We start from the raw sequence: 26828 nt of genomic DNA, 5'->3' as shown, positions 1-26828 counted from the left end.
AGTAATTATGCTATTCTAAAATTTAGTAAGCGTTAACCATTCTGTGAATCATATAATTTTTTTCAATAATATAGATACTCCTCCAAACTACTAAACTGTACTAGCTCTTCGAATACATTTGACATATCAATAAATAAGATCTTATTGAGGTGAACTGCAGTAATCAGTTGTATTAAAATATAAAACTTTCGAAATTATATTAAAATTAATTAAAATATATTAATTTTCGAAACCGAAGAGATGCCAGATATGAAATTACACTTATACTGAATTATAGTTATGTAAAATCTTATATGATTTATCCCTTTTACTTTTCTTTAATTTTGGATTATTTTGGTCCTGTGAACAACATTACAGAGAGCAGATATTTTCTTTTGTATAATACATTATGAGCATCCGATTCATTGAGAAACTGTTAGTTCTTCTGAAGTTATATTTGCTAGGCTACTGACTCAATTATTCTTCATCATGTGACGTTATATGAACGAATCACACTCCATTGATCCTGTTGACTCTAACTAATCACTAATTAAACACTAAACTACCACTAGTACTTGCACAGCATTACAGAAAATGAAGTAGAGCTTTACTGTTGCTTCCAAAAAAAAAAAAAAAAAAACTGAAGTGCGTCCATTTATACTAAACATTACGGTATTTACTGATATCTGTTTTGTTCTTATATTGATGGAAAAATATATCCAATAATCCATATGCACTATTAGATTTATTTATTTGGGGTTTTATGGAAGTTACAGCAGTGGTACTATTAGATAGCAACTAATTAGCGTCGAATAAACAGAACTCGTTCAAAAATATTACTAAATGCCCAGAGTATCCTCTATACTCTCAATTTACAGTCATATTTCGGTTATTCTTTATTCTTTTACTTACTTTATGACCACTACGAACATTTTCTCAATGGATCTGTTACATGTAACTCATTATAGAGAGGGAAAACATCTGCTCTCTGTAATGTTGCGCTTATCATCAATTCCCAAAATTTCATGTATTTTGAATTAGCTGCTTATTTTCCTTTTTCCTTGATCATCCTTTCAATAGTAATCATTTGAATCTGTCATTTAATTTTATCCATGAAATTTAGAGTGTTGCTTCAATTTTCAGGCATCTACCACTTCATCAAAATTACCTTATTACTGTTGATCAATAGTCCTTTCAACCTGGTCATTGTGTGATAATGGAAATGCGGGTACGTTAAGTACATTACAGAATAGAACTAATGAACCCATATTTCCATTTGAAGCCGATGAAGCCTTTAGGCATAGTGGAAATCTCTACTTGTCAGAATAGTGCCCCTATGGCTCCGTGGTTGAATGACTGACAAATATATTTGAACCAACTAATTAACTTGGCCTGTTATTGTCACTACATATCAACAACAGAATATAATGAGAGTAGAAGATAATGCTATCTTTGAGATAATAATATATATACAGGTAATTAGGATTTTTTTTCCAATAAATTCAAAGAAGATTAAACATTGATATATATTGTATATGCCATTAATAATGAAAGATAGAGTGAGCCCGGTTCATGTAGGACATATTTAACACAGATCTGGCATTGCGTGTTAGTATTTTTTACAATATTTTACATCTTTTCAGAAATACTTCGAGATCTAATTAGTGAATTACACCGAGTGTCATGTAAAATTATTCCTGGATTCACGATAAGGACCCGATGAGCGAATATCCTCAACTAGATTCTTCAAAACGACTTTAAGAAATTTATGAAATATTGTAAATATAGACCAGTTCATGGAATAGTGGACAAATAGACATGCGCAGTTAAACCTGATTTTTCCTTTCTCTTTTATAAGCCAGGTGGATTTTGTAACCTCGTCAGAGTGCTCGTAAGGTTTTCCAAAAAAAAAAAAAAAAATAGATTGTTAACCATTCGGATATTGTTAAAAACGATTATTATATTTAAGGAATTTCAGAAGATAATTTGTGAGTTAATTTGCAAGCAACCTTAATATCTTTTCTTACCGAACCTGAGAATAAAAATCCAAATCCGCTCGCAGCATTTCTAACAGGAAAAGTAGTCAAAATTACAAAACCCGATGAAATAAACAGAGCAAAGGGAGATAATTTAACTGCATACATCGCATCTGTCAACCATTGAAAGAGATGATCTATAACTCCCAATGCTATACTTGGAAAAAAATTATTGGAAAATCGTTCTAAAGAATGTAGCGAAGATATTAGCTCGCATCGGACTTAACAGGAATCAATGTCTAATTTTACACAACTTGTGAAAAACAGTAATTAGATCGAGCAATATTTCAGCCTAAAGCTATTCCAACAATCAGCGATAAGCAATACGAGACAGCTGATATACTGTGTGCAACACGTGAACGGGGTTTATCGTATGTGCTTTGATTATTGGCATCACTATACACACAATCTCAAGGATTACGTGATATTTGACTGTCAGTTCGAAAGACTTGTTCGAATCCAATCTATTAATCGAATAACGTTTACAAGGATGCTTTAATCGAAGGTGAGAGTGAGTTGGTCTCATACGAAGATGGAAGATTTTTTCCTTCCAAAAAAAACTCAGAGTTTTATCTACAAATAACATACACGGACATGATACACTTAGCTCAGTCTTAGTTGCTTCTACTCTAATTACAATGACCAAACTAAACTTAGTAGGAGGATGTTGTCATTTCCCGCACCACACACACTCCATCTTCTAGCGTTACCGTAGATCGAATAACATTTTAAGGTCATTCAATTAATATATCAGCAGCATCCGTTTTCTTCATCTACGGATTGTGAGAGGCAGTATTTGTTCAAGGTTACACGGAACTGAAAAGGCCTCGTAATACGTAACATGGTGAACTAACAATCTTACATTACAATCAACGTTCTGTAACTGGACACTGAAAACCAAAACTAAGAAAATAGAATAATGAGAAGGTAAAAGCTAATCAGCCAACAAATAGTTTTGCATCTTTTTGTTTGTATAATGGAAGACATAAAAAGGTTTTTTGAAAGAATTTCTGGGTTCACTTATATATTAATTCAAAAAGTCATGCAAACATATACTTGTTACTAATTCAACGTTTTTCCTTTCGTTTTTTTTTAATTCACAAAAGAGCATGATTTCACAGATTACGAGGGAAATAGGAAGAATTCAATGTGGATAATTGAACTTCATTATACAAGTTTGGGAATTAGTAATTTGCAGCAAAACTTTAAGACTTATGAAGGAATTAGAGAAACAGTTTCCGAAACAAGAAAGAACATTGCATGGTGATTCCTTACAGAAATGTAAAACATAGCCATTCCAGTTCTATTGTCTTCATTCTCCAATCTTTTTCCACGTATTTTCTCCTTTACTTAAATTCTGCTTTCCAACTTTAAAATGCTCAAGTTTTTTACGTGATAATTTAAGATATACATCGTGAAATGAAAAGAGATCCGATAAAATCTTTTAGATGCAGATTCGTTATTCTACTGATGTAAATGATTTCACCAAAACTAAATCTAATGTTAAATGATTGACATTCTAAAATAATATTCGCTCAATTCTGAACTAAGTTTATATTTGATTTTTAATGAAAAACGAGCACATTTACGCAATGGACATTAGTTTTAAGAAGGAACAGAACGAGAGACTAAGGAAAAACAAGAAACCCACGACGTACGAATTTAATTGAAGTACAAGTCGTTAATTACTTTCTGGAATATCTTTATGCTAATCTAAGTTGAACAAATACGTAAATACTCTTTCTATGGTTGGATTTTAGCTTACTTCGTTGGAATGATTGGAAATAAACTTAAACATGGTCATGAATTAAGACAACAAAGCCAAACATATTTTGGAATATGTATGGCTTTGTTGCTCTTCATTACACTGCTTAGTGATTATGCTATTGTGTGATTATGCACTTCAACTACGCTTACAAATTCAAAAAGTGTCAAAATAATTCAGATCTAAATGATACCCTTCCAAAAATATGAAGAAAAATTCGTGAATTATTTGGCAGAGAAAGCGTTCCTTGCAGAAGCTAAATATTGGGGAACCTCTGAAACACTGTAAACAAGACTTCAATGATACGTTTTAATCCTGTGACCAGTTTTTGGTGATTAAATCGTACTAATATTTTCGTTATCCGATTTAAATCAGTCAATTTTTCCTACAAATAATATACTTCTTGAAAAGTAATGACAATTACTTTGCAGCGAATTTACACAAGTATCTAAGTTGATTCCTGCTTAATATTAACATTTTAAAATAAGAATGTAACTGTACTGAAAAGGAACAAAATAATATAACGATTTTTTCTTGTAAAATATTATACTTTATCCCTTTATGATAAGCTTTTAAGTTAGTCCAAATAAATAGTTTTATGCAAATAATTAAATAGTTTGCCACGTAAGCCGAAGTGACCTTATAATCGATATGTCGTGCATCTCAGATAACGTCGTAACGTTTGTTCGCTGATTTATTGCAACCTTTTTCATTCTACTACAGATGATGTCAAATAAGTTAAAATCAACATTTTCTTAAATGATATTTTTCTTGGCCATCTGAGCGCCTCCTTAATGCAAATAAAAAACCGACTGGTTGGAAATACCTCAGTTATGATGTCATTTAGGACCCGAGGGATATTTATTAGCACGGAAGGTGAGTTAGCTGATCTCATACAAAGGTGAAGCATTTGCAAAATCAGACAAACCAGTTCGTGAACACCGCAGTTCGAAAACGCAGTGTGCGTGTGTGCGCGCGCGCGCGCGCGCACACATGAATCATTGCGTCGTCATAATATCAACCAAATACCTGAGCCTTCTGTACGTAAGCTCAGAGGATGATTCTATTGCGTTCTGTATTGATTGATAGTATTTAGCCTTACGGCTGTCTGGGGGTAGCTATATATATGTCACCATCTAGGAAATGATTATGAGCAAGGTGGTGTCCCGTTGCCTTCCTTGCCGTACTATAACCTATGACTGTAGCCTGTGTGTTCACGAGCGGGTTTGCCTGCTTGCGGGATTAAAAAACCCGGATAAATTGGTGGAAAAAACCTTGCTGTCCACGCCCAAGAGCGGCTAACTTGGCTATGGCTGAGGAAGATCCTTAAGTTCCTCACGTCGTCGACGGGAATCGAACCTAGGACACTCCTTCCCCAGACATATGGTTGCGAAGCGCATAGCCACTAGGCTAACCGCGCGGGCACATTCTATATACAGTACAAATAATTATTTGAGTGTGAATTCCAACTGTAAAAGGCTATATATGATATCGTAATACATTAATATACTGTGAATAAGCTAGTGGTCAGATAACTCGGAAAACTGAAGTGCCTTGAGATCGAACAGTGAAATATTTTAAGCCATTTGAGGCCTCTGATAAGCAGTGATTGTCTCACACTTGATGATCACATTGATCTACCACCTAAGTGCACTCATTAACATTCGTGTCACAGTGAAATTATGTACAGGTTGGAGAGCGGATACTAATTTCGAGTTGAGTTAAAGTTACTACATTCCTTATACGATGAATTCAAAGTTGCTGCTTCCCCGTCCTCTCCTGCACAATCGATTAAGATGTTTTGCGTATGAGTGAATTCATTTCGGAAAAATAAATGAAAACATAATTAGTTTCAATTTTGCGTGTAAATAATTTGATTGTGCTTCGAAGTATCATTTCGTATACAATCAAAGCATAGCCCAATATTTGTGAAATTCTTGAAACATTTTCGTAAATCGATGTGAAGTCTCAAGTATAGCCCAAATTGTTCTTAATCACAATTTATTGAAAAGATAAAAGAAGAACAGCTCCAGAAGAAATCAGGAGAGTAATGAAGTTAGAATCAATACCTGTCTTTTTTTTTGCGATAAAACGGACAGATGAAGGGGAAAAGTGAGCAGGAGCATTGTCGTCGTAGAAAAGCCAATTCTCAGGGCCCCGCTTCTCAAGTCATGTGATTAATTAACTTGCAAATAATGGTGCAGCTGTTTACATGAACAGAATTTGTGCCGCATTTTCATTTTAGCTCGTCAATAGGTCTCGAACTTTCGGCGTCATTAGTCGACTCGATATTAGCGATGCACTTTGATTAGGGAAAAAAAACGGGGTTTAAATTCTATTTAGGACGCAAATAATCTTTAATAGGAGTTTTAACTAGTCTCATAAGAAAGCGGAAGATTGTTGCCTTCCTGAATCGTGAATTTTTCATTAACCAAAACGAGCAACTCATCCCGAATGCCCGTATGTTGTAAGAATATACATGGATGCGACACGACATTCTCTACGAGCACATCTGTAACGCGAACGATAAGCAAGCTACCTCGGTTTGAATAACCGTTCCGGGAATGTTTTTTTTTTTTTTTTTTTTTTGCTTCACAGGGTTAAGTCAAGTCATGTCAAGAACTGCGATTTATTTATTTATTTAAGCGTATACACACGTTTACGATAAAACAGCACGGTAAAATCATACTCAACCTATATCTCTTAGTTATAGGTTGAGTATGATTATTTTGCGCGTAGAATTTACATTATTTTATAAAAGATAAGAAAACTAAAAAGGTGATTTTTAAGCATAAAAAAACAATTCTTTTATTTTTGTTATTTTACCTATGAAATTCTCCGATTATATGAAGGGGTGAGCAGCATTTTAGTGATATTACAAATAAACTTGAAAACAACTCTTGGAAACGATAATATTGCCCGTAGAAAAGATGTAACAGCAAATTAACAACCCTGTATTTATTTCCGGGTTTTTTTGATATTTTCTACAGCTACTGTTTAGTGTTCATGTACTACCGTATCAAAGCTTATTATACTTAGATATTTTGATGTTTGTGGATATGACTATTCTAGTTTAATGCATGTGGTTAAATTGTCAATTCTGTGTCAAGACTGAAGAAAGGGGTTACTCAAATTAATCCAAAAATATCTCCATATTTCTCAAGAGAGTTCATTTTGACCCTCATTTTCACACGAGGGGAATCCTTATATGGGCTTTTTCAGTTGAAGGTGAGTTAGCCGATCTCATACGGTAGTAGCAGAATTACTGAAATAAGAAATAAGAGCTAACAGGCTTCACTTCGGCGAAGTAAAATATTCAAAATTAAGTGGATATTGAATGCCACATTATTTCTTAGCCGAATAAGAAACTGAAAGATAGGAAATCTAATCTTAGAGTTTCATGCCGAATATAGAAAATTATATAAAGTTCGGCGAGACCAAGCGTAAGCCATCACCTGGTAGTGCAATGCTGGGAAACTCGTAGTAAAGGTGGAGTAAGTTCCAATCACTGTCTTTAGTATTTACCCATATTCGGCTAAGAAATAAGGTGGTATTCAATATTCAATATCCACTTAAAAAAATACTGTTGTTGGTGATGATGGGCGATAGATGGCGTTGATTGTAGTTGTGTCTAGTTGGAGAATTAAGTAGTAATGGAGAGGAAGAGATGTATTTAGCGAAGTAGGGTATTGTGCCCTCCAACGATGAATCCTTGCACTCCCTGGAGGTGTCACGTAATGATATTAATAATAATAATTAGTAAAACCATTTTCAGCTAAATATCCCTTTTTATGTAAAGTATTCACTGGAAATAGAACATTCAAGAGTTGAGAAAACTGCCTGGCGCCATCTAGGAGACAAGTTAAGAACTAAACCGACATTTTATTCAAATTACCACAAATTGCTAAAGAGCAAAATTGTTGTAATATGTTGAGATTCTCTTATGTGGTCGATGAGACTAGAGATGAAAATTATATCCAGTTGTCTTGATTTACTGTACATAATTCTCGTTAACTGGCAACCAAATGCTGTTTATCTGGGAAGCTATTGCAGTTCTTTAGTTATGAATGCTTAATTTTTTTTTATGAATCACAACATTTTATATTTTACAATAACCATAGTTTTTACGTATAAGAATTTTTTTTCTGTTATTCAGTGTTGATTCCTTTTAGGATTTTTTTGGCTGTATTTTGTTAAGATGATAAAATGAAAATGTAACGAAATTGTAACACACATGCATGCAGCTACAGAAATGGCTGTGTGTGTGTGTGTAGGTAGTGTTGCATATTTGCAGAATACTTTGAAGATGTACAATGAATACAAAATACCATTCCGAAGTGCATACAGTGCACAGTATTTTAGCTCCATAGCATTAATGCTCTGGAGAAGAGCATGAAGATCATCGTGAGAGAGAGAGAGAGAGAGACGTAATTGCATGTTAACCATAAACTATAAAACCAAGTAACGAAAATCGCGAAGACGTGGATAATAATTAAATAGTAAGGTAATGAAATCAAACTGAAACAGTAAAGGACGTTAACTGTATTACTAAGATGATTTTTTCTTCCTTGTTTTCGAACATATCGAAGATTTCATAACTTGCCTTTTTGCATACTGACGTCATCTGCTATCACAACAATTGCACACAAAGCTATTTTTGGCTTATGTTTCGAAAACATGCAATTTTTATTCCTTAAAATGGTATCGATTGAAATCAAGTTGAGAACACTGAACAAATTTCGACAGAGATTTTGAATAATATATATTAAATTCCATCTAGAGCAGAGTTGTTTTCTATCATTTCGAAACGTTATGCAATTTTTTCCATTATAATCCAAGTCAGACAATTTATTATATGAATATTAGGACCAAAAAAAAAAAAAGAAATTGTTGCCACTAGTTTTACGAAATGCACTTAAAACGACAAGAAAATGGTTCATTAATTCCATTAGTTGGAATCATAAAATTAGAAAGAAGTTTACCCACAGAAGCCTCTTGAGAAACCAGCATTCAAACTTTTAAAACCATTGAACACATTGGAAACACAGGAAAAAAAGAAAAAAAAACAAAGAGCCATATAACAATCAAAGACAATAATTAGTCTTCCTTCCATGCCACCATATTAAATTCTCGTGCTGAAAGCAATGGAACAGAAACACGTCATGGTGCGTCAAGTTCCGTTATTTGAAACCGGGAGGGAATTCTCTCAGGAAAAGTAAAAAAGATCGAAATGACAAACGTTAAAGTAGTCCTTTTACCAATCAATTTAAACGGCGTATGATGTCTTTGAAATTCAGTAAGGCCACACTTCTGTGATACGTCACTTGTCTCCTTTTATTGGAGAAATCATGACAAAAAAAGAAAGAAAGAAAGAAAGAAAGAATAAATTTATTTCGCTGTGCTTAAGATCAAAGTTCGACTTATAATTCGAAAACAAATTTTGTGAAATTAAAAAAAAAGGGATAATTCAATACTAAAATAAATAAGTTATAATTATTATCGCGTATGATGGTATAACGGCCGCGAGGCCCCTTTTACGGGGAAGTACGGCACCATATCACTCCCACAAATTTTATCCCTGCTTGCGACCAGCATAGCTGACGAATCAGGCCTATGGGTGGGTCTTAAGTATTCCTGACTGTAATCCGTGTGTGTTCACAGAATCAGTTTGCCTGCTTGCAGGATAACACCCCCGTCCCCCCCTCCGGATAAACCGGGGAGAAAATCCCTACATTCCACGCTCAAGACCGGCTAACTTAGCTATGCCTGAGAAGATCCTTAAGCTCCTGACGTCGGCAACGGGAATCGAGCCCAGGACACTCCTTTCCGAGGCATATGGTTGCGAAGCGCAAAGCCACTCCGGCTAACCGCATAAGTTAGTCATTAATGGTTTCGAATATAAGTATGCTTGATTAATCTGTTTTGTATATTTTGTGTGTAAAGATGGGTCATAAAACACTGAAAAATAAGACACTTAAAAGTCTCAAGAAAATTTAATTTAAAAAAAAAATTTATACAACATCATATTTATACTAATATTAATTAATACTTTCTATTGTTTATTAGCGCAAAGAAATGGTTCTGCAAAAGGACGGAAATGGCAACGACAACGGCACCAGACTATGGCTTTAGGCAACTGGAACATCTTCTCTCTGACAGGGAAGGAGTTGGAACTGGTCGAGGAAGCCAAGCGCTACCGGCTAGACTGTCGGGCTTTCTTCGACCAAGAGGAGAGGCTCTGGAACTGTCGACCTGGATAAGAGGTGGAAGCTCTACTACTCTGGTGTGAGCCCGACAATGTCTGCTCAGGCGGGTGTGGGGATACTCTCAAGCCCCCCCCCCCCCCCCAGCTGTCAGACTGTGTTGCTGGGTGGATCCTATTGGGAGGACGGGTATGTGTGTTAAGGCTTCAGATGAAAAACCATGATTTGGCTGTGGTGCAAGCCTATGGGCCTAATCTGGGGTCAGAATACTCTGCCTTCCTAGAGGAAGTGGATGCTGCTTTTGACAGGGTGGCAGACATGGAATCAGTCCTGCTAATGGGCGACTTCAATGCACATGTTGGAATAGATGACCAGACATGGAGGGGTGTGGTTCGGAGGAACGGTGCCCCTGACCTTAACGCGAATGGGTTGAAATTATTGGACTTTTGCTGTACTAATAGCTTGTCCATAATGAATACCTTCTTCCAGCACCGAGAAGTCCATAAGTATACCTGGTACAGGGATACACTAGAACAAAGGTCTCTGATTGACTTCTTTATAGTCTCAGCAGACCTATTTTCCTCAGTGTTGGACGTTCGTGTGAGAAGAGGGGCAGAATTGTCAACTGACCACCACCTTGTTGTGTGCACTCTACGGCTTCAGAAACCAGATGCTACCATCAACGCTGATAGGCCTAAGCAGCTATACCGCGTGAAATGGGAGACATTGGAAAATGAGGCTGTGAAGAAGAATTTTGTAGATGACATTTCCTCCAGGTTCAAAGAGATTCCCAAGCATACTGCAGATGTTGAGGAGGAACGGAAGCTGTTCAGAACAGCTGTCATTGCCTCTGCACTCTCATGGTGTGGCAGAAAGCGGCTCGGCGTGGCAACGGGCAGTGAGAAAAGGACACCTTGGTGGAACCAAGAAGTCCAAAAAACTGTCCCGGCAAAAAAGGAGTCCTACCTAACATGGCTTAGAGTCAGGTCACCTGAGATGCGTTTGCAGTATGCTGAGGCACGAAACGCTGCTGCTAAGGCAGTAAAGACAGCAAAGCAGAAGGCTTGGGAATCCTTTGGAGAAAGATTAGATTCATCCTATGCAAATGCAAACAAAGTATTCTGGCAGACCATCCGCCTCCGCCTTCGAGGGAGGAAATCGTGCACAGCAAGGGTAATTAAGGCCTCTGATGGTGCACTTTTAACAACCGAGAAGAATATCCTCCACAGATGGAGGGAATACTTTGAGAGCCTTCTTAACCCGGGTGGCCCAGCAGTTGTGGACATCAAAGAGGTGCAGATCGGGGCAATGACTAGTCTCATAGCAGAGGTCCATTTAGCAATAAAATCGCTAAACTCGGGCAAGGCTGCTGGCGATGATGAAATTCGGCCCGAAATGCTAAAAGCCTTAAATGGAGACGGTGTTCTCTGGCTGACTCGAGTGTTTCAGGCTGCTTGGATATCTGGGCGATCACCAAAGCAATGGCAGACAGGCATAATAATACCAGTCTTTAAGAAGGGAGACCAGAAGGATTGCAGTAACTATCGTGGCATCTCTCTGCTCAGCCTGCCTGGGAAAGTGTATGCTAAGTGCTTGGAAAGACAGTGCAGGAGCATAGTCGAGTCAAAGTTCCAGGAAGAACAATGTGGCTTTCGTCCTGGAAGAAGCACAACTGACCAAATCTTCACTTTAAGGCAAGTCTTTGAGAAATCTTGGGAATATGCCAAGAATGTCTACACATGTTTTGTGGACTTGGAGAAGGCATATGACCGGGTTCCTCGGGATAAGCTTTGGCAAGTAGTACAGGAATATGGAGTGGATGGTCAACTATTAGCTGCCATCAAGTCCCTGTATAAATGCCCAGAGGTTTGCGTCAGGGTAAACAGCACAAAGTCTGAACCTTTCACAGTCTCCGTTGGCCTCCGCCAAGGGTGTGTTCTGTCACCCCTCCTTTTCATAATATTTATGGACTGGATTGATAGGCACAGCCGAGGCAGTGAGTGTGTCAGAATTGGAAAATGTAGCATTGGGCGTCTGCCTTTTTCAGATGACCTAGTTCTGCTTAGCTCTTACACAGATGACCTCCAGCGGATCCTGGATAGGTTTGTAGCTGTTTGTGCAGACGCCGGAATGAAGATCAGTGTGGCCAAAACTGAAACATTTGTGGTCTCAAGACAACCATCCCAGTGCACTCTAAATGTAAGTGGAGTCCCAATGAGACAGGTGGAGAAGTTTAAATACCTAGGGTCCATATTCACGAATGATGGAAAATGGGACGTAGAGCTAGATACTCGAATTGGCTTAGCAAGCTCAATATTGCGGGAGCTTGGCCGTTCAGTAGTATTGAAGCGGGAGTTAAGCCAGAAGGCAAAGCTGGCTGTCTTCAATACAGTCTATGTCCCCATCCTCACCTACGGTCATGAGAGTTGGGTAATGACCGAAAGAATGCGGACACGAATCCAAGGCTGAAATGAGGTTCCTTCGAGGGGTTGCGGGGATGACAAAACTCGACAGAGTCAGAAGCTCTGCAATTCGGGAAACCCTCAATACTCAACCGCTGCTTCTCCGTGTTGAGCGATCACAGTTACGCTGGTAGGGGCACCTGGTCAAAATGCCACAAGAGAAGCTCCCTCAGCAGGCCCTCTTTGCCAAGCCAGAGGGTGGGAGGCCACGTGGAAGGCCAAGGACTCGCTGGATAGATTATATCCAAAACCTTGGGTGGACACTTTTGGGAATCCCACCAGAACACCTGAACTTGGTGGCAGAGGATCGTGACCATTGGAAGTTCCTCTTGCAGCTTTTTCCCCCACAACCCAATTAGGAAGAGTGGGCCTTGAAGATGTATGTATGTATGTATGTTTCTATTGTTTATCGTGAATTAATTTATTTATTCTACTATTTAGGAATTAATTTTGGATGTGACGTAATATTTCTACGGCAACTGCGAGTTAACTGATTTAGTGGCTGGATAGTGAGGCTGCCCTATTTGCTCATTTTATTTCGGGTTATGTCACAAATATTCTGTTTAATTAAAAACTATACAGAATAAAATTAACGGTATTTTAGAGCACCAAGGTTGTCGCTATTGAATAGTGGTATATGTTAATGCTACAGATTTCAAAAATAGAAGTAAAAACTACCATTTTTTGTGGCAACAAGGTCACGATGAGTAATTTGCAGGCCAAAAATACATACATATATGGGGAATTCAGCCTTCTCTTGAATTTGGACACAGTCAAGTCGTTAGATAATCACGTGGTTTCATTAACGTATAGAAAATCCTTTTAGTATAAAAATCACTCGGGTTTGTATTATCTTTTCACACAATTTCAGAATAAAAGCATTCTGCTGAAGTCACTCCTTGATTTATTGCATATCTATTCAAGTCTTACAAAAAAGTTATATATTACGCACATTTTGAGTAATGTATGATCGATAAATCTGTCAACAGTTTCAAATAACTGACATTTATCATTAAGAAAAAACACACGGGTACGAAACTAGTACACAGTTAAACAAAACTTGATTTTTTCTAGAGCTGAATCCATCCTTCAGGATGCTAGTTTGGTGCTCGTGTCGTATATAATCCATTTGCCCTAACCGGTGCTCTGAAGAAATCCAAACATTTCTAGAGAAACATCACTGTAAATTCGTTTAACATCTGTGCCGTGACTCAACAAAAATGCCAAGTTCACTAACTCTAGTTATAGGAAAAAACTGAAAAGTTTTGATTCGGGCAGCACAATTTTTCTTTGAAAAGCTGCTAGCACAGATATTATACTCGGAATATTACATCAAATTTGACATTGATATATTCGCGCAATGCTACGCTTTGTGAATCTAGATATCGATTGAGCTATTTCTAGACTGTGGGGTTGGCACACGGAATTATTTAAGGGATATCTAGTAACTCTCGTACGTAATGACAACACTATTGTGTTTGTTGAGAATTTCAAGTTACAAAAGGTGCCAAGAGATCGATTGGAAACTTCTGTAATTCGGTACGATCATAGACGAAGTTTAACTAATGCTGTGAAAAAATTAATTTATATCTGAAATGAAAAAAAAACTTTCTTTTCTGTGACGTGTTGCATATCACACATTCCTTGCATGTAATATTAGAATTTCACGAAATGAGAATGGCTAGTCACGTGCCGTATTTTCAGAAATACAACTGTTGATGATGAATGCAACGAAGGCCTTTCTGTCTCGTCTATTATGGGCTAGTGTAGAAAGGTCAGTCGAGATAGTACTTTGAAAACGATGTTTTCAAAGTACTATCTCGACTTTCCCATAAACGTCCTCTTCTCTTGACATCAATATTTATGAGTCTTACGAATCTGTAACTCGGTAAATAGAAGTACGTGAAAGAAGAATTGAAATCTTGGCTGATATTCAACACTTTCTTTACACGCTAGTGAACATCTTAAATTTCAAGGAGTTCCATTCTTACAAAAGGGAAAAGAAGTGTCATATATCATTCTCAGTTTTCTCTGGCTCAGTTTTCATAATATCTTACTACTCGTGATTCCAGTCGGAGATATAAGTACTGAGAAAGAATTCGCGGCACAAAATTCGCTCGATCATTTTAAAGAAAATATGAAAAACAAAAGAAGGTTGTCGTCTCCTTTTAATTCAGTAAACAATTTGAATTGTTTCAATTGCAAAAATGAAAAGGTGTGAACCTTAATATCTATTACTTAAGTGTGAAAAGATGGACACGTAAGTTATAGATATTAGGGGAATAATAACTTTCAACTTTAACAGAAATACATCGAAAATCCACCACTCCATTTGCAAATTTCTTGGACAGTTTCTCAACAGTAGCCAAGAAACTTGGCTGAAAAAAGTTGGCTCGTATTTAAGTATTTTCTTGTAAAAGGAACAGAAAATGTAAGTAAATCTTCAAGCATTTATTCAAAAATTTTATACCAAGATGTACACTGTTATTAAATATAATCTTCCTTGAATTATAGATACTTTATGTATATTTAATAGCTGCCATAACCATCAAAATATGCATTATGTATTAGATCTAAATATAAATATCAAATTGTATCAAGACAAGCCAATAGATTTCTACAAAATCTAAATGGAATTCAACGTTTATTTTTATTAAAGAAGATAGTAATAATTATTGAAAGTTTTTTTTTTCTTTTTAAATAACGAAACCTATCGTGCGATCATAATTAAAAGAAACACACGTATTAACCACAGTGAAAATTATTTAATTGTAAATATTTCATCCTAAGTATCTTAGGACATCATCAGTACAGTAGTTTAAAACAATAATAGGAATAACATGCAGTTAGGGCGCATGATTACAATAGAATCTAATTAATTATTTATTTAATTAAATTATTTAATTAAATATTTTTCACTGTGGTTAATGAGTGTGTTTCTTTTAATTATGATCGCACCACAGGTTTCGTTATTTAAAAAAGTTTTATTCCTTCACGGGGAAATGACAGCGCAGAAGACAAACTTACTAGGAAAACTGCAACTAAAACAGGGTAAGCTACGAGCTAGAATCTCTTTTTTAAAAAAGTGCAGACGCGATAATCTGATTCCAACCTTTGCAAAACTGAAGGAAACCATCAAATCTCCAGGTGCCCTTAAATCTATCAAAAAAGCAAGTCATTCCTTACTACTCAATCAGTTACGAGTTTGTAAGCATGAATTAGCAACAACCAATTTAAATATTACAGAACTAGAAACAGACTTGTCAAATACGTTAAATCAAGAATTGCTACAATTAATTATAACTGTCTTAAAGAATTCAGGAAAAAAAGCTTTTGATAAAAACAATAGTGCTCTACATATTAAATACCTTAATCTATTAAATCGATCAAAAAAATCACTAACAAATTACCAAAGGAAAAATGGGTAGTCAATTCATCTAACCGTCCACTAACAAAAGATGAATTAAATGTTCTAGCAAGAGGCCATAAATTTGCGATTTCACCAAATTGTTTCCCATATTTCAATCGAAGGTGAGTTAGCCGATCTCATACGGAGGTAGCAGGGTTTTTTCTCCCGGAAACTCGGGTTTTTCATCCCGCATACAGACAAATCGGCCCTTCAGAACACACGCAATTTACAGACAAAAAATACTAGTTGTGGTAGTGGTGGTGGTGGGCGGTAGATGGCGTTGATAGAGATGATTCATAGTAGAGGTTCGGTGTAGTAGTTGAGACAGTTGTAGGTGTCCTCCCGCGATGAGTCGTCGGACTCCTTGGAGGTGTCACGAATAATAATAATAATATTTAGACTTCATACATAATATGGAAAGAAACGTCAGCCATCTCTCCAGTATTGAAGCCAACAGACTTCGATTTGAAGTAGCTAAAGTGATCTACAATGCCAAATCTTCAGAATTAAATATCCCACCATCAGAATTGAAAGCTATTATTTCCTTAAAACGTAATAAAAATATAAACATTACAGAGCTGATAAAGGAAATGCCACTGTGGTTCTTGATACCAATTCATATGACCGAAATATGAATTTACTTCTTCGAGATCGTAATACTTACGCCAAATTGGATTATGATCCAAAACGTCAACTCAGAAAATTAAATAAGCTATTTAATGAAACTTCCTCCTTAGATGGAGAAACAATCAAAAAACTTAAGACATACCATGCAAGACCGCCTAGAATTTATGATTTACCTAAGCTACACAAAACTAATGTTCCACTTAGATTGTCGTAGACTGTATCAGCAGTACAACTTACAAGTTATCAAGATTCTTATCTAACCTTCTCCGCCCTCACATAGGCCACTCAGTCTCTTCAATCAAAAATTCTACTGAGTTTCACACAAAAATTAAAGACATTCAACTATCAAAAACTGACTTATTAATCAGCTTCGACATTGTCTCCCTCTTCATAAACATTCCCCATAAAGAAACAATAGAATTACTAACTCAAAAATTTCATTCTGATATAGTTGAATTGTTCAAGTTTGTTATTGCATCAGGTTACTTCACCTGGAAAGGTCAAATTTACAAGCAAGAAGAAGGAACAGCAATGGGATCTCCTTTATCACCAAACCTAGCAAACTTGTTTTTAGAACACCTTGAAGAAAAAATATTCACTTTTGAACCCAAACCAAAAATTTGGTTAAGATATGTCGACGACGTATTTGCAGTCTGGGATCATCCCGAACAGGAATTACAACTGTTTCTAGATAAAATTAACCTTCTTCATCATCGCATTAACTTTACGTTAGAAAAAGAATCTCCACAGGGTATCTCCTTTTTGGATTTACACATCCAAAGAAAAGAAGACGGTTCCGTCGCCACGTCTGTCTTTCGCAAGTCTACATTCTCAGGTCGCCATTCACAATTCTTCCGCTCATCATCCATCTCAGAAATCTGTCATTATTAAATCACTAGTTTCCAGAGCACACAAATTCTGCTCCTCTGAAGAATCTTTAAACCAGGAATTAGAAGTAATCAAAAATACAGCCATCGTAAATGGATATAATCCGAAAAAATCTCAAAAAATCATCAGTCACTTCTCCACAGATCAAACCAAACAAGACGAAGTCCCACAGGATTCCCATACTTTACGTCAAGGGCATCTCTGAACGTCTTTCTAAAATTATGAAGAAATACAATTTTACCACTTCTTACAAACCTATCAACCAAATTTACAACTTGTTACCTTCTCCTAAGGACAAACTTTCACCTTTGATGTTGCCTGGCGTTTATGAAATTCCATGCTCATGCAAATTGTCTTACTTTGGACAGACAGGTAGGTCTGTTCAGAAACGCATCTCGGAACATCAAGACCACATTCGTCTTTTTAAACCGCAATAATCTGGCCTCTCTCAACACGAATTGAAAATCCAAGCCATAGGATCCATTGGGAAAAGTCTAAACTTTTACATAGATCTTTATATAAACATGAACGTTTATACAAAGAAAGTTCTGAAGCCCTACTACACAGACACAGACCAAACTTAAACCGCAACGACGTTCTTACTATTCCTAAAGTATGGGAAATTGTCATACAAAATTGTGTTAAATAATTATTTATTTATTTATTTTTATTATTATTATTATTTCTTGTAACACGTTACGCAGGTTAATGAGATTCTATTGTAATCATGCACCCTAACTGTTTATAATTCCTATTATTGTTTTAAACTACTGTACTGATGATGTCCTAAGATACTTAGGATGAAATATTTACAATTAAATCATTTTCACTGTGGTTAATACTTGTGTTTCTTTTAATTATTGAAAGGTAAGAAGAGTAGTGGACTCTCATGGAGACAAAAGCAAATGGCAGAAATAAGGACAAGTGAGTGAAATGCAACATAAAGCGACCTACATTAAACGGTTCATATTTTAGAAATATATTCCAGATAAAATTATGCTTGAAATATGCAAATGTTTCCCTTTTTTTGTGCTGAGAGCAACATTTATGGCAGCTATTCAATAAGCCTTTTATTGAATAACTTTATCCGCTGCTACTGTTGGTCAGGATTTTCATAATCATGACCAGATGAGAGTGAGAACTATCCATCACACCCGGTCATAATTCTACTCTTTTCCCAGCCCTTTTATCTAATGGTACGAGTGCGTTTGTAATACCACAACTTCTGATATAGTGGTCACTTAATTCATAAGTGATATAAAGATTACAGCGTACGTACATATTTGCTAACATTTAAAGGTGTAATTTGTTCATAATTACTGAGCAAATGGAAATAAAATAATAGAAGTCTCAGGAGATTCAGTTAATTCCTTTGTGATCGCCAAAGATACAGTACCAGCATCTCTTAAAGGTGTCCTATTTAATACTTAGACGTTACACGAAATGACCAGTTTGCGTTACTAGACACTTGATGCAGTAATATAATAACCTGAACTTGGCGGATTAAACCTTCCTAACTCCTTGAAGGAGTGGTAACTATTTGTCATTATATAGTGCGTTTGCTTTAGGTAAGTTCAGTTCGGATTTTATGAATAATATAACATTAAGCTATATTCCATTTATTAAATATTTTTGAAAGCAACTCTTTAGGTAATATTTTTAATGCAAATCTTAAGATTGATATATTTTAATATATAATTAGGCTATATACTGAGCGTATTAAATTAAAATTTTCATACAGTAAGTGGTAGTTGTAATCATGATATTATCAGGATATTTCAACATCAGGCCTACAGCCGAAAACAACTGATCGATGAAAGATATAGGCGATGGATTAACAGGATTGCAAAGTTCAGAAGAGGTGCTACAAATAGTTAAAGAACTGGAGTATAACTAGGGATAGTAGGGAGTGCATTTAAAAGGAGCATGTCTTAGACAATATCTGAAATGGAATATGATGACAAATATCACTGAGGGTACTAAGCGTGTCCAAATAAAACAAGCGGCTAATCGTACAAACATCAGCGTCGTACAGACAAGTCCCAGTTCTTCATTTTTCTATGACAGATTGACAAGGCTACGATGATCATGATGTCAATAATACGAAACTATAAATCTGTATATTAACAACGAAGAGTAGCGGCTCTCAAATGATGGCTTTAACATGTTTTCCTCCTTAGAACTTTTACCAGTACCTTAGAGTTTTGCCTTAGTTTTTTAGTTAGTTTTACCTTAGAACCAGTACAGCAATAGGTCAATGGTGCCAAGCATCTGAACATCGTTGTCGACAAAGTACATCCAGTAACGTTTGCCATTTACGATTTTTACGTGATGGACATTCTCAAAAATATAACACAGCATTTCACAGAGCATGCGCCGTCTAGGAATACTTTCTGAAGCAGAAATGAGTTTTGATGATCACTCGGATGTAACAGAACGAGGTGGTTGTGACGGGCATTCGCCGTTTGCCAGTCTGATGGAACTAAATTCGTTTCTGTGTATAGTTCGATTTGTGTAACATAATATATTAAATGTTCTACGTATAATTTTAAAACTTTTTAACTGAAACGAATTTTTACGTGGTGATTATTACATTAGGAGCAACATTCAAAACGAATATCTTACTGTTCTGGGTAGTAAATTCATAACCATTAAGTCATTCTTCCCATGAAACCAGATTCAGTACTTCGTTACTTCAAAATTAAACTATCTCCACACACACACACACACACTGCAGCCGCTGTATGTACATCTGATTATCGGCTGAAAAGTGTAAGTACCGGACAGATTCCTTCATGGGCTAAAAAGAAGACAAAAAAAGGCTTTGAACTATGTTTTAGATAAATGTTATTCCCAGTAATATTGCTGAAGATAGACTGACGCTTGTTCAGGCTAAATAATTACTGATTTATCAGAATGACAGATTTTTGGAAGCAGCTTAGGTAGTTTGGTTGAAAGCACGTTATGAAGATTGAATGTGTAGCAACTTTAGTAAGAATGCGGTTCCATAGTGGATGTTCGCTAACATGAGATCTGTTACTCTAGAGCAGTGTTTCCCGAACTTTGACACCTTTTAAAAATTTAGTAACTCTGGTGTGTTCTACTCCCCATCCCCCCTCTCAAAGCAAGGCAATTTGGAAGAAGTTATATTATTCAAACATGAACGATTATAAAGGATTTTTTTTTAAACCTTGAGTTATAAAAATTAATATCTCACATTCATTGCTTTCATTACAAATATATTTGATCCAAACGTGTTGTTTTTCCCACTTTATCCCAATTTTAACAAAGGATCATATTTAAGATTTTAATAAATATTAATTAAATATTTTAATATCATTATTAAAATTATTAGAATGTGCTTCGAGATTTGTTGATAACCAACATAACTACTAAAAAAAAAAGCAAGCGTGTTATCAGCGTGCGTATACCGTACATGGGTCACAACTTGTGACACATACGATCGAACATGTACACATGCAAGTATGGATAGTGAGACAATCACAAAGGGCCATTACAATTTAAAATGCGAATACTTCCAAAATTTAGCAGAAAGTTCCCATCTCGTAGTTTAGTTCGCGCTATTGGAATTTAATCTTTTAATGTAAAAAGTTAGAACTACGTGGCTGGAACGTTTCGTGCCTTAAGAATTTTTAGTTATAAAATTTTTTATTATAGAATAGACTTGTGTCTGTGACAAGCATACAAAAGGGAAAAAAAAGTAATCTAAATTTATATATATATAAAAAAAAGATCTTTAGCGTTTTCCTGGAGGTACACAAAAGGTCTTAAGGGGATCTTTGTGTTGTGGGTTATTAGCAAATGTTGATGCATTCGTTGAAGCATTGATGGGAAAAAGTTAGTTTGGTGAGATCTATTTCTTATATAATTTAGCCATAGATGGGACACCTCTTAAAGTAGACGGCGTTTTGGTGAAGTCAACAAGCAGAAATCCAACTTCGCAAAGATAAGGAAAGATATAAACCTTCCAAATCTTTCATATTTTCACATGACATCATACCACGCATTATTTTTGCTGAAACTTTTTAAAGCTTTATGTCTATTTTCGAAACATTCTAGGCGTTTTCTAGTAGTTCTTATTTTTCTCTAAATGGTGTTATACTTTGGATAATTTCATACTATCATTCGTGAGAGTTTCGTTACAAATGACAAACACTAGAAAAAATAGAAAATCGAAATTCTGGATAAGCAAAAAGCTTATTCGTAAGCATAAAAAACATGTTTACAGATTTTTTTCCCCCACGTTCTTAGTTGACTCTTTTTGCAGTTTGGCTCACACTCGTTAATTTTTATTACACATCTTATACGCGTAAAATTTGTAATAAGATCTTACACATTTATTACACATTATTTCTTACTGTTATCACAGTAATTTTCTTCACAAATATCTCGTTTTTAACCAGTGATCGATGTATGATGCAAATACGATTAAACATATATAGATGCACATATCGGTAGTAATACAATTGCTGAAGACTTATGCAATTGAACATATGAATGACTCCGAAATTCAGCATAAAGTTCTGACGGCGTGGATCGGACTATTCGAATTTAAACTTTTAATGCAAACAGTTGAAACCACGCGGTTGGAAGGCGATTATGCCTTCAACCAGTCGTGGTTTTCTAAGCGATCAGTCGATACATGGAGACACGTTACTATTTAAAACTTTCTTTAGATTTTTTAGTTATTAAACACTTAATTATAGACGAGACTGGACTTATCTGCGACAGTACGGTAACAAAAAACATAAAAAGTATTCAAAATTTAAACAAAAAAGCAAATATTCAAAATAAGCAAATAAATTAAAAATTTTAAATAAAAAAAATTAATGTCAAAATGTGTCTCAAACCTTCTAAATACATTTCACGTATCCTCAGGACTACGCGTACAACACTTTGAGAAACACTGTCATAGAGAATTGCTGTTATCACAGTCTGTTATGTAGATTCATTTCGAAATTACGATAGAAGCTGAACATTCAAGCTTCAGTATTATTGATTCTGATTGAGATTCAAAGAGTCAGCAGTAATGGATGCGGATTTTGTGAATCTAACATAGGATCCAATTACAGTCCGATGAAGAAAACGAACATTTTATGTATTCAAAATATTCTACGTAACAGTTTACTGTTTGGAATTACAACCCAAGAAACCAATCTACGTGCTGCCTCCATATGAGACATTAACACCTTCAGTTAAAGAGTCCTCATAAATTTCTCGAGTCGTATATGAGATTCAAACCCGGCTCTTTTCATCATTATCATCATCAACGAAGCTACGAATGCTTTACCATGCGGTGCTGCGAATGTGAAACACAATCTGATTACCTTCCAAAGAAATGGATAACAATTCTTCAAATATACGATGAATGCACGTGCCCTGCAGACAATTACTGTATTTGCCTTCCATAGAGAGATGCTTATAGCCTCCGTAGCTCAATCGTTGGTATAGACGAAGTCCTTTGTTCGGAAAGAACTGGGTTCCATTCCCACCTACGATGTGAGGAACCTTTATCTGGTCTCTTTCGATTACAGGTGAGTTAGCCGGTCGCATACGGAGATGGAGGGTTTTTTTCACCCGGAAACTCGGGTTTTTCGTCCCTCGTGAACACACACAGATTTACAGTCATACAATATATATATACTTAAATCCTTTATTAGGAGGGCTCAATCCTCCCCACCGAAAAGGACGGGGGAGAAAGCCCATACGAATAAATAAATAAATAGAGCCATGCTGTTTTTCCATTACGTGGAGCATTCTAGTCCTAAACAGTGAATTTCTGTTGAATGGATGTTCATTTGATGTTTAAAACCTGATCAAGGACATCTTTTGTTTTTAAAATCAGCAATTTGCTAATAATGTTTTCACCGATTCTGTTTAATTGGATGTTGTACGTGCCTATCTACGATAGATGCAATTGTTATTATGACATACATAGTAACAGCAATGTTTTTTGTTTCTTTTTTGAGACGTGTCCTTATTAGTTTCAATTTTTAATGATCCGAACAGAAATGTAGAAGTGTGTTATAGGATAATAGCCTAATTTGCATTAACTTGAACTGATACACGGATGTGTTAATTGGATTCTTTAGGAAATGACCATTTACTTTTGTTTAGGTAAAGAAGAACAGCGATGTCCCATTTGTTCTTCATTAAAATGTTAGATATTTTGATGAGCATTGTGATATTAGGTGTTCTCTCACAGCTGCGATGTATAAGCGTTTTCAGAGTTGCATAATTAATTACGTTTAAGCACATATGATTCACTATGAAGTCTTAAAATGTGTTTTTACCATCACGTATATTTCACAGTTATTGTAGAATCAGGTTGCATTTTTATTTATATCAGAATATATTAATTGGTTTTATTCTGATATCTATAGTCTAGAAGAATAGCGGAGAATTTTCAATTATCATGTTCTAAAAGGAATATTTTCTCTTCTACTCATTGTATCACTCTTTTACTTAAAAAACATGTTTAGTTGTAATGTATTTTTTTGTTGACAAATTTAAATTTCTATAGGCAAATAGAAAATGCGTATTTTTAATAAGTTTGCAGTCAAAGCGAGATGCTCATTGGTTTAAGTGTCCAAAGGTAATTGATGCTTTTTTTTTGTAAGATTTTTATATTCGGTTAAAATGATGAAAAAATAGAATACTGCATCTAAATACACCTTCTACAAAGAGTTCAGAATTGCAATTTTTTTTTCTGATTTGCAGGCTGTCAAATGTGATGTGAGCAAATTAGATTTAAATTTGATTTCAAGTATGAAACAAAATAAATGCTTAATCCATGTATCCGATACAATTCTTTTTTGAAATTGAAATGTTCTGATTACAATTTCCAGGCTGCACATTAATCACCAAACTGTGTACGGCAGATACTTTTAGAGTCGGTGACGAACTTTCCCATAAAACAAAATCATAAATGTCATTATAGTTTGAATATAAAAATGCTCATTCAGGCGGCAGATAAGTTTACTGGAAAGCAAACTTTTATTAATAAAATTTATATCCAATAAAAGAAAGGAACACGCACTGCACTTTTTATACATAATGGTCCAACTGATTAGGATGGGTTATAGTTTATGGCCTCCAGAGAGAATTCTAGAGATGCTAGAAGCTATCAAATCTCAGTCACGTATACGAACTTAATGATACGAATCCATACATATAATGCACAAACGACGCGGAGTAAAAGAGTTAGGAGTTTATTTAAATCACAATGAATTCCTTTAGAGTATTTTAGACTTAAAATTGATATACAAAGGGAAAAAATAGAAATTTAAATTTGTAATCTTTTCCCTTTGTACATTCAACTTGTCTGGGGTTTCGTGTATCATTTAAACTATGAAGATTGTATTAGATTTTGTAGAAATCTTAAGACAGTTGTCAAATTATTAACTTAAGTAATTAATTCATCAAAATACTCCTATAAGTATTTTGATGTACGTTGGCAATAGAAAAGTGACTCCTAAATGGACATACAAGTTTGAAATGCCAAAATCATAAAGAAAAAAAAAAGCCCAATATGCACAAGGAATCTTTTAATTGATTTCGGCATGCCTTGATCTTTTTTTTTTTTTTTTTTTGACAGGAAACTGCTATTGCGTTAATTAATTTGCTAACCAGGTGTTTTTTGCAATGTCCTAAAAACCGGAAAAAATGCTGTAAGAACTCCCACCTTTAATTGAAAATATGCGATGAAAACTCTAATGCTTCCCAATCACTATGGAATATTGCTGTCGTAAAGAAAATATTACCAGAACTCGCTGACAAAAGCGCTTTATTAGTCATTTATTGATCAAAAGGAGCGCTGGGTTTTTAAGCAAAAATAAGAAAAAATGCACTCTTCAAAAAATTAGATCCGAATTATATTAATAAAAATTAAATCGAGATTGAAAACGATAACCAGTAAAACTATACACTAAAGAGAGGTGTCACGAACATGATAAATATTATTGCAACATTAAAATAATCTACATTTAGTAAATTGTTTTTGCAATATATTTCGAAAAAACTCATCGAAAATGATCTTGAAAAGCAACAGGCAATCTTCATAAACGAATGCGATAACCAGTTTAAAGGGAGGTCTGTATTATAGATTCACGAAATCAACACTATTCTTTATGGGATTTCAATATCTTCAAGTTTTTTAGGTATGATACACCACCATCATGGATTAATATGTGGAAAGAAACGTATACAGATTCTATTTGAATACAATATCTGTAGGTTACAGCCTAGATCATTGGATCTGAAATTTATAAATCGCTAATAGGTGTTAGAGAAGAAAAGTAAGTAATTCTTGAACAAAAGAAATATTGTATCCGAATAAGATATGGTATGGAGATAATATTTGCTGCTGAAGAGTTTGTGGATTGGGTTTTTGTTATTACAGTAGACTTAAGACTACTGAGAGTGAGACCAGTGTTTTATGTCTGTTAAATGACTTATGTTCTTCTGGACGAATGCCTGTTTTGATGAATTAAAAGCCAGAGTTTTTCCAGAGAAGAAATTCGAGGAAGATAATCTTCAGTTCTTCCCGCTTATACAGTGAAATGTAAAATAGACTATAGTGTACACTTAGCCGAAGAGCTGGAGGAAGATACATCCAGCGAAGATTAATTACGTATACAAGGCAATAAGAAATACCAATTGCAAGTTAGTGCAGCAATAACTTAGATGTTCAAAAATGAAGTCACCCACATCCACAGCGAAAAGTGACCAAACTAAGTGCAGCAGGCAAAAGAACGATCGGAGTATGGGGGGGGGATAACTAATTTAAAGTTATGCCTACTCTTGAAAATATAAAACTGACTGCACGATTTTTCAAGATAGTTGTGGTGTTTTTCTCAACTTGGGAACCATCCCTATAAGATGGCATCGGATATTCCATATTGGGTTATTAATTAAGCAGGGACTTCCAAATAGTGTAGTTAAAAAATCTCAGTAAATGTGAGGTTAGTTTATTATTTTTTAAGTGATGACTTAATGATTGTATTCTTTTAGTAATATAACCCGCTGTGCATAAATATTAAAGAAATGACAAAGAAATTGCAAAGAAAGAAAATAGTTTTTTTCTATGGTTGTATTAAAATTTCTTAAAACGCATTTTAAGTTTGTTTTCTTTTATGTTACTTCACTTCATAGTGAAATAATGCAATAGTAGAACAGCATGCATATGTAAATTACTTTCCTTAGATGTGTATTGAGAGAGAAAGTGCGCTCATCATGAATAATGTTTGTGTATCTTCATGTATAGTAGCCTTCAAGTGAATTATATTACAGAAAAATAATAAAGTTTGCGCATATTTTATTTGTTTATCGATATACGAATTATTTTTGCCAACGTCAGATACACGCATCATCTGGGAGTAGTTTATGAAATGTATTTAATATTTCAAAAAGTGTTTCAGTACATCAAATACACGAATT

The 26828-nt window shown here is 35.2% G+C and overlaps 1 protein-coding gene and 1 long non-coding RNA gene across 4 annotated transcripts in view; one reads left to right on the top strand and one right to left on the bottom strand.

The window, feature by feature from the left end:
• The window catches only part of Ih (hyperpolarization activated cyclic nucleotide gated potassium channel Ih), a 485037-nt gene that overhangs the window by 157746 nt on the left and 300463 nt on the right, over window positions 1-26828 (bottom strand). The window lies entirely within an intron of this gene.
• LOC150098136 (uncharacterized) lies at window positions 14533-26721 on the top strand. The gene is made up of 3 exons (XR_016549593.1): window positions 14533-14876; window positions 18237-18937; window positions 23508-26721. It is a non-coding gene; the product is annotated as an uncharacterized LOC150098136 (long non-coding RNA).

The sequence above is a fragment of the Typopeltis vanoorti genome, chromosome 16 (assembly GCF_054136105.1).
Source record: "Typopeltis vanoorti isolate ZY-2024b chromosome 16, IOZ_Tvanoo_1.0, whole genome shotgun sequence".
In the NCBI taxonomy this organism is placed as follows: domain Eukaryota; kingdom Metazoa; phylum Arthropoda; class Arachnida; order Uropygi; family Thelyphonidae; genus Typopeltis; species Typopeltis vanoorti.
This window is presented reverse-complemented; position numbering and strand designations above follow the sequence as displayed.